Here is a 10,376-nt window from a genome sequence, read left to right as displayed (position 1 = left end):
TGCCTCGGGGGCCCCTGGCTGGGGGCGGCGGTTCGGGCCGAAGTACGTGCCGTGGAGCAGTGGTTAGGCACGTCTGACCTAGACGAGCGCGCGCGATGTTCTCTCTATAAGGAGGAGTGCGAGCTGGAACGTGAGCCCTCCTCCAAACGAAATTTCTGGCTACGCCAGTGGTCTCGGCCAGCAGTAATTCTGCCGAATCCGTGCCAATGTGCGAGCGTAGCCCAAGTGCCCAGCAGTCGGCTCGTTGTGGCAGGTGTGTAACATTTTACGTCGAAGCGATGATGGAACAACAAGCAAGTAGTTGGTGCCGCTAGGTGAGAAGTTCTTCTTGTAGAGGACGTTGCGACGCAAGCAGTACCATGCCAGCCTTCTTAGAAAGAGCCTCGGCACGCTGTTGGTTCGTCCTTTCAGCTAATTAATAAGTGGCAGCAATTCAGTATCATGCCATTGCTGGCGTGAAAGATCGGCCGTGTCCACGAGTCCCGGAAAGACCGTGTCGTCATCGTTGTGCTGCCGGCTCAACAGGAGACCGAGAAAGGCAGTCGGCGCCTGCGTGCCGTTTTCCTGACATGTATGGGGCAATAAAGTCGAACTCTTGGAGTCGAAGACTCCAGCATGCGAGCCGGCCGGAAGGATGTTTCAAATTAATGAGCCAGCAGAGCGAACGGTGATCGCTAAGGACGGTGAAAGACCGACCATATACATATACGGACGAAATTTCAGAACTGCCCTTACCATTGCTAGGCATTCTTTTTCAGTGGTGGAGTAGTTACCCTCGGCTCGGGATAGTGTCCTACTGGCATAAGCAATCACTTTTTCGCTGTCCCCCTGCCATTGTACGAGCACCGCCCCTAGATCGACATTACTAGCGTCTGTAAGTAATATCGTCGGGGCTTCTTCATCGAAATGTGCTGATACGGGAGGCGCTTGCATGGGTTGCCGGAGCTCGTGAAATGCCCGCTGCTGGTCTTCGCCGCAAGTAAAAGGCATATCTTCTCTGGTGAACTGTGTTAACGGCCATGCGATGCGCTAGAAATTCGCAATAAATCGCTGGTAATGTGCACAGACTCCCAGAAAACGTCTAAGGGCCTTTTTGTCTGATGGAATCAGGCAATTAGCGACGGCGGCAATTTTATCCGAATCAAGTCGGACTCCTTGGCTACTGACGACGTGACGGAGGAGCTGCAGTTCGTGAAAACCAAAGTGGCACTTCTCAGGCTTTAAAGTGAGACCGGCAGAGCGTATCGCTTCAAAAACAGTTTTTAGCCTTCGTAAGTGTTCATCGAACGTTGCGGAAAAGAAAATCACGTCATCCAGGTGCACCAGACATATTTGCCATTTGAGTCTGGAGAGAACAGTGTCCATTCAACGCTGGAATGTTACTGGCGCCGAACATAAACCGAAAGGAAGTACCTGAAATTCATAAAGTCCGTCATGAGTCTCAAAAGATGTTTTGTCACGGTCTCTGTCATCCATGAATACTTTGCTTAGCGCAAAACAACAGAAACAAGAAAGACGACAGGACAAGGCGCTTGTGTCGTATCTGTTGTTTTGCGCGAAACAAATTATTCATGGATTCGCACCAACTAACCCGTCAGCGCATCATGCTCTGTCATTCACTTCGATCTGCCAATAAACGCTTTTCAAGTCCATTGACGAAAAGTAGCACGCGTTTCGCAACCTATCCAAGGAATCATCAATACGTGACCTGATTGAGCTTCCCATAGTCGACTCATAAGCGCAGGCTACTGTCCTTTTTCACTAAAACTACGGGTGATGCCCAAGGACTATATTGTCACGATTCACAAGAAGCAGGTACTGATAAAAAAAGGGCAGGACACTTTAATTGCAGGCCAACTGAAAAAGCGATCGCGCAGGGACCTCTTCTTCTTCCGCAATGCGCGAGATCTTCGTCTTCCTCTACGTGCCGCTTACTGGAGGTGGCATTTGCCTCCCTCCAGAGAGAGCATCGTCCCGATGCTCACTTAGCGGTAGGAAGATATGTCAGACTAGGTGTGGGCACTCCATTCTGAACAATAGGGCTTCATGCGCACAATGTGCACAACTTCTGGTGGACGCTGCCTCTCCCTGGAGGAAGTAGGACTATCAGGGATAACCTCATATTTCAGGTGGCTGAGGCGTCGTAAAACCTTGTACGTACCAAAGTACCGCCTGAGTAGCTTTCCTGAAAGCCCGCGCTGACGGATGGGACTCTAAACCCACACTTTGTCGCCTGGCTGATATGTGATGTAGCGGTGCCGTAGATTGTAGCGTCGAGCGTCGTAGTCTTGTTGTCGGGCGATTCTGACGCGGGCGAGTTGTCACGCTTCTTCAGCGCGTTGAGCGAAAGCTTCAGCGTCCGTGCCTATATCCCCGCAGTCATGTGGCAACATCGCGTCGAGCATCGTCGTGACTTCACAGCCATGAAGAAGGCTAAATGGTGTATTTCGCGTTGTTTCCTGTTGAGCAGTGTTGTAAGCGAATCTGATGGATGGTAGAATGTCATCCCAATTTTTGTGCTCCACGTTTACGTACATACTCAGCATGTTGGTGATAGTCTTGTTCAAGCGTTCTGTTAGGTCGTTCGTTTGCGGGTGATAGGCTGTGGTGTCTTTCGGTGAGTCATGCCGTTGAGGCTAAGCAATGTCTTTAAAAGTGTAGCCCTAAAGGAAGTCCCTCTGTCCGTTATTGTCACCGCTGGTGTAACCGTGCCCACGGAGCAAGAAACATTTAGGAGTGGAAACTCTGCTGCTTGCGGCGACCAGAAAAGGTCACGAGCCCGCGGAGCCATTATCATGCTGGCGGCGCCTGGCGGCCTGGAAGGAAATTACCGCGGTTTGCGGCGGTTGCCAGGGCAACCGGTCGAGCGTGTTGCTCCCGTTCGGCCGCGGGCGCCTGAATTCTATTGAGAGCACGGAGGTAGTGGCCGGAGAGCGCGGGAGCCGCCTGCCCGGGCGCTGCATTTTTTTTTGTTGCGGCTTCTACGACGCGCCGTATGGCGCCCCCAGTGCATACGGACCCGTCGGCGCATACTATTGTGACCTTATCTGGTCGCCTGCGCTCGCTCGCGCTGACGGCAGTTTCACCTCCTAAATGTCGTCTTCCGTGACCGTGCCTCAAAACCACGTTTTCAATAAAGAATCACGCTGCTTCCACTGCGGTGCCACTTGAAGGGCCTTGGTTTCTGCATAGCGTGTCAGGTAATCGGTGGCAACCATTACCCACTTATTGCCAGTATTGGAAGTCGGGAATGGTCCGAGAAGGTCCATCCCGATTTGGGCATATGGGGTCGTGGGTACTTCGACTAGTTGTAGTAGCCCAGCTGGTTTCGTATGTGGTGGTTTGCGTCGCTGACAATCGAGGCACATGCGCACGTAACGTTTCACAATGGTGGCAAGTCTGGCCCGTAATATTTCTCTTTGGCGCGGGGCAGTGTTCGCGTGTAGCCGCGGGGACCAGATGTCGGTTCATCGTGGCAGGCTTGCAAGACCTCATTACGGAGGCACGTTGGGACGACAAGTAGGCCGCTGCTTCCGCTTGCACAGAAGTTCTTGTAAAGAACGTCATTACACAAGCAGAATGATGGCAAGCTCCTTGCAAATGTTTTGGGCGCGCTTCTAATCCGGCCTTCTAAAAATTCAATAAGTGGAATGAGTTCGTTATCTTCCCGCTGCTGACGAGCAATCATGGCCGTCTCTATAAAAGCCATGTTTTCCTCATCTTCTGCGACTTCCTGCTCAACCGGTGACCTTGAAAGGCAGTCGGCGTCGAAGTGCTTTCGTCCGGACACCACTTTCGTCCGATATGACACCACTGTCATATCGAATTCTTCAAGCCTTAGGCTACAACGCGCTAGTCGACCGGACGGAGCGTTCAAGTTCGTCAGCCAGCAAAGTGAGTGATGATCGCTGACAACGCTGAAGGAACGGCCATAGAGATACGGGCGAAACTTCATAACAGTCCATACCACCGCAAGGCATTCCTTTTCTGTGGTTGAGTAATTAGACTCAGCACGTGAGAGCGTCCTGCTGGCGCATGCAGTTACTCTCTCGGCTGAGTCTTGCCACTGTACGAGCACAGCGCCTAGACCTACGTTTCTAGCGTCATGAATCATGGTAGGAGCATCCTCGTCAAAGTGAGCCAGTATAGGAGGTGTTTGCAGGCGCTATCAGAGATCATTCAACGCTGCTTGTTCTTCGCCCCATACGAAGGCAAAGTCTTCTTTTGTAAGGCGTGTTAATGGTGAGGCTATATGGGAAAAATTGGCTATAAATCTTCGGTGATACGGGCAGAGACCTAGGAAACGCCTCACTGCCTTCTTATCCGTTGGCGTTGCAAACTGCGACGGCCGTGATCTTGTCATCGTCAGGGCGGACGCCTTGATGACTCACAACATGACCTAAGAACTGGAGTTCCTCGAAACCAAATTGACACTTTTCTTCTTTCAGTGTTAGGCCGGCGAACCGGATCGTTTGTAGAACCGCCAGCAGCCGTCTCAGGTGTTCCTCGAACGTTTCCGAAAAAACTACGACGTCGTCGAGGTATACTAGGCATACTGGGCTCAACTAATCTTTGACATAGAGGATCTCGTCAAATTATTGCTACCAGCTGGAGATATAGAAACAAACCCGGGTCCTGATACACTCGCAATTTCGCAACAACTACAACAAATCCTGAAGGATTTAAAAGAAATTAAGGAACAGCGTTTAACCGCAATAGACAAGAAACTAGAGCAACTCACAACCCGAGACAAAAAGATTTCTTGTTGCGCGGAAAAGGTAACTAAGCTAGAGAAAGTCGTTTCAACGCTGGAACTAAGACTAGACGACCTTGAAAACCGCTCCAGACGATCCAATTTAATTGTGTATGGTGTGCCAGAAGAGGACAAGGAAAATGAAGACACATTACAACTTACAGTAAATGAAAAAAATTGTCAAAGATGTCCTGAAACTCGAAGCTTTAAGCATCGAACGTATTCATAGATTAGGCAGGCCGGATACCACTAAAACAAGACCAATATTTTTTAAACTTCTCGGATTTAGAGACAAAACTAAAATCTTGAGAAATTGTTTCAAGCTAAAGGGGTCAAGTTTTTCGATCTCCGAAGATTTTTCACCTCGCGTACGAGACATAAGAAGGAAGTTAAGGAATTCTGCCAAACCAAGGAAAGAATCCGGTGATAAAATTAATCTAATTTATGACAAACTACGAATCAATGGCGATATGTTCTACTGGGACGAAGAAAATAATAATACAGCTCCTTTGAAACCAGGTTCCGTCAATCCTGATCCAAAAAACCAGCAACACGGCCCTCGAAGTCTACGTTCACGCCGAACTGGATATCCGACTTATCCTTCTTGAACACAAATGCCCCATAGCATATTAAAAAAAACGGATTCCCTTGAAACCTTGATTGTTGCATATGAACCTGACTTTCTAACACTAACAGAAACCTGGCTAACAGCTGATATTAAAGAGGTTGAGATAGCCCCTGCCAACTACGCTATCATCCGGAAAGGCTGGACAACACGAGGCGGTGGCGTGGCCATTCTAGTAAAGAAAGAAATCCCGTTTTTATGTTACCAGATGTTGCGGGCGTTGAGGCTATCTTTTGTAAACTGCGCTTCGCATCTTACAATGTTGTCGTAGGCTGCGTCTAGCGCAGTCCTTCCGGCCTCGACAATATGCGCCGATTGCACGAATATATTGAGCAATATGCATTAGGGTTCAGATTAATAATCGCAGGTGATTTTAACGTTCCTGAAGTGAATTGGCAAACAATGCAGCATCATTCACCCTGTGCGGATGTGTTACTTGACTTTGTGTTATCGTTCAACCTTACACAAATTGTAACTGAGCCTACACGTGTACAGGGATCCAGCTGTTCCAAACTGGATCTAATATTCCTCAGCAATCACTTCATAAATGACGAAACAAGATTAAGCTTACTAGATGGTATTTCGGATCACAAAATTACCTATTGCACTTATACCCCTTCATGACAGTGTTACCCCTCAGCAAATCATCGCTTACCTCGACTATAGTAAAGCTACGACACTAGTATACTTGATTACCTGATTAATGTATAATACTCGTTTTTGCAAATTTCCCGTAACAGCAATACAGACATTGATACATTGTGGTTCGTATTTAACGTCATAATATCTCATTGTATAACCAATTACATACCAACTAGAAAAAAGAAACTTACTAGGCGTAATCCATGGATAACGCGTGCCGTTATACATGCGAAACGTAAAGTAAACCGAATGCGAAAATTGCTGAAAACTAACGCATTAAAATTTACGCATGAAAATCTCAGCGCAGCTATCCAACCTATGAAATCAAAAATTAAGACAGCCAAACAGTTATACTTTACTAATACACTCACAAACTTTTTGAAAACTGCTCCCACAAAGTTCTGGAGCTACATTAACCAAAACAATCGTAACGACAACGAAGCCTCAAATGAAGATAACAGGAACTCTGCTAACTTGCTTAACGGCTACTTCTGCCCCGTTTTCACTGAGGACAACGGCACACTACCACAAGCAGGCTTCTCTAGAAATAAGCCACTAGAGTCACTCACACTAACCGAAACAGGCGTACTTAACCTACTGCTTAACTTAGACCTAAAGAAATCACCAGGACCTGATAATATTCCAAATGCATTCCTTCGCAGATAGGCTGAGTGGATAGCCAAGTACTTATTAATAATTTTTAACACATCGATCTCCTCAGGTACTCTCCCTAAGGATTGGAAAACAGCTAAAGTGAAACCAATTCATAAATCCGGAAGTAAAACAGAACCCGCTAACTACAGACCAATCTCACTAACATGCACTGTTTGTAAACTACTAGAGCACATTATCTTAAAGCACATAACCAAACACCTTGAACAGGAAGAAATACTAACAGATTGTCAGCATGGTTTTCGCAAAGGAGTTTCCACAGTCACACAACTAATGGAGTTTGTCCACGATTTATCGTTAAGTATTGACCAACAGAAACAAATCGATCTAATCTTTCTAGATTTTTCAAAAGCTTTAGATCGCGTAACACATAAGAAATTAATTTAGAATCTCGAACTTACCTTGGGAAAGGGCCCTATTCTGAACTGGATCAAAGACTACCTTACTAACCACACTCAGTTTGCAGAAGTTAAGCAGCAATATTCGATGAAATCTAGCGTAAGATCCGGAGTTCCACGAGGAAGTGTTCTGGCTCCAGTTTTATTTCTCATATACATTAATGATCTGCCTTCTAATATACCAGTCAATGTTAGACTTTTTGCTGACGAGTGTGTTCTGTATCAGGTAATCAATTCTTGTAATGAGCATATGGCCTTAGACGCTTTGTCACTTGTGTACAAATGGTGTAACGAATGGCAAATGACTTTAACTACTAAAAAATTAGCTATTTTATCAATTACTAGAAAAAAGCTTGCATCAGAATTTAACTACACTATAAATAACGCCACACTTAACAAAGTGAGGGAGTACAAGTACCTTGGCTTAACGTTAACACACGATTTCAGGTGGGAGCGCCATGTTAACAACGTTACCTCGACCGCACAAAAAAATTTTTCCTAAACAGACGTCTTTCACTAGCACCCCCAAACACAAAACTACTAGCATATAACACATTTGTCAGGTCTGTATTAGAGTATGCTGACGTTCTTTGGTTTCCTTTCACCAAAGAACTCATTAACAAACTAGAAGCAATACAAAGGAAGGCACTAAGATATATTTACAACAAACATAGGTTAACAGACTCACCCACAGAATTGCTAAAACAGGCCGGTGTACTGACCTTACAAAAACGAGCCAAGCTTGCACGATTAAAAATTATGTATCAGCTTATTCATAATGAATTGAAAATAGACAGTTCCAAATACTTACTTTTAGCACAAACACGACTAACCCGACATAAACATTCACTATCATTTAACGAACACCCATTTCATACGGAAAGCCATAAGCATTCGTTTTTCCCTTTAATGACACGTGAATGGAATAAGCTGGACCCTAGTATTACAAACAGCCCATCGTTAACAACTTTTTTTACATTAGCTGAAAATGAATTGCGTGCTTCACAATTATGACGTACCTGTGTCACCTTTTATTTTTGAGCCATTTTATTTCATTACATTGTGTACATAATCACAATTTCTTTAAGGACACCTTAAACGTATCTTATGGATTACTACCTCTTGTCTATACCTCACTTTTATAACTTGTATTACTTGCCATTACTGAGTACTAGTGTTTATTTATGCAAATTGTTTACTTCTTTTCCTGTTGTAATTATTGCTTACGACCATTGGTATTTGACAGACTACCTCATTACGCCTTGTTGCTCTTAAATTTAATGCTATGTGTTATTGCGTAATTTATGCCTACCATTTTGTTCACCTTTGTAAATTTTCTACCTTTTGATTACCTCTTGTTTTTTTTCGTAACATTATTACAGTGTATTACGTTACTTTCCTGCCTACTACATTGTCTGCCTCTGCTAATTGCATGTCTATTATGTGTTTTTTAATATTGCGCTAATTATTATTGTTACATTGCAAGATAACTATGTATGCCCTTCCTGTTATGATCCCTGATGGGATCGACAGTATGAATAAATAAATAAATAAATAAATAAATAAATAAATAAATAAATAAATAAATAAATAAGATGTCTGCCATTTCAGGCCTGACAGAACCATATCCATGAGTCGCTGAAAAGTTGCTGGAGCTGAGCATAAACCGAAAGGCAGGACCTTGATTTCGTAAAGCCCATCAGGTGTTACGAAAGCAATCTTTTCTCTGTCTCTCTCGTCCAGCTCGACTTTCCAATAGCCACTTTTGAGGTACATCGACGAGAAGTAGCGGGCATGCCTCAGTCTGTCGAGGGAATCGTCGATACGCGGATATACGTCTTCCTTTCTCATCCGGTTCAGCTTACGGTAGTCGACAAAAAAAAAAAAAAAGAGAACGTAGACTGCCGTCTTTTTTTTTTTTTTGACCATCACTACCGGCGATGCCCACGGGCTTTTCGATGGTTGGATAACGTTGTCGTCGAGCATTTTGTTGACTTGATCTCGGATCGCTTCGCGTTCTTTTGGTGCTACACGGTACGGGTTTTGTCGGATTGGTCTCGCTGTCTCCTCTGTGATAATCGGGTGCTTCGTCAGTGGCGTCTGGCCAACTCTGGATATCGACGAGAAGCAATCACAAAACTGGTTAAGCAGGTCCACAAGGCGCTGCCTTTCTGCTGGTGATAAGCTCGCGCTCACACCAAGAACCGGTAACGGTGCCGAAGCGTCTTGGTCTCCTTGTCGTAATGCCAAGCATTCGCCGAATTGAGCAATCTCGTCGAGGTAAGCAACTGCTGTGCCTTTTGCAATGTGTCGTCGTTGCTTGCTGAAGTTTGCAGCAGTTGTTCTGTTTCCCCATGCATTACTTTGATGAGACTTCTGGGCGTGGCATTACCTTGAGTGAACAAAAGCGTAATTATCTGCTCGGCAATACCTTCCCCATCGTACTCTGTGCCGCAACAGACGGAAACAAGACGGCAAGATAATAATAATATATGGGGTTTTACGTGCCAAAACCACTTTCTGATTATGAGGCACGCCGTAGTGGAGGGCTCCGGAAATTTTGACCACCTGGGGTTCTTTAACGTGCACCTAAATCTAAGTACACGGGTGTTTTCGCATTTCGCCCCCATCGAAATGCGGCCGCCGTGGCCGGGATTCGATCCCGCGACCTCGTGCTCAGCAGCCCAATACCATAGCCACTGAGCAACCGCGGCGGGTCGGGCAAGATAACGGTGGTACGGTCAAGTCGTCAATGATGCGCAAATACTTGCGCTGTAGTTTTGCGCTTTCGTCCCCAGGAAAGGTTAGTATACGTTCTGGTATGTTGATGACAGCTCCGTACTCGCGTCCATACCTAAGATTGCATCTGTGCAGCAGTCGGGGAGAATAACAAAATTTACGACGAATGACGAATCCCCTGTGTTGACCCTTGCAGTACACTTGCCAGTCGGTGTCAGTAGCTGGCCTTCAGCGCCTCTAATGTGCGGCCCTGACCATTCCATTTTTTCTTTCCGAAGTATGTCCGCCAGTTCTTCAGTTACGATTGAAAAGTCCGCGCCAGTGTCTACTAGCGCCGTCCTGTCGTGGCCGTCAATTAATACAGCTTCATCGGCACTAACAATGTCGTCTGTCGTCAAATCATGCGGCTGTATCGGCTTCTCGTTCGACGGCAATGGGGGATTTTCGGCACTTCGACGTGTGGCAACCTTCCCCCCTGAGGTCGCAGCCTTCAGTTTCCCCGGCGTGGGGTGGGAGATCGCCCTCGGACAACGTCGGTGTAACTGCG

The sequence above is a fragment of the Dermacentor andersoni genome, chromosome 7 (genome assembly GCF_023375885.2).
Source record: "Dermacentor andersoni chromosome 7, qqDerAnde1_hic_scaffold, whole genome shotgun sequence".
NCBI classification, from domain to species: domain Eukaryota; kingdom Metazoa; phylum Arthropoda; class Arachnida; order Ixodida; family Ixodidae; genus Dermacentor; species Dermacentor andersoni.
The sequence above is the reverse complement of the archived record's forward strand: the minus strand, read 5'-3'. Positions refer to the sequence as shown.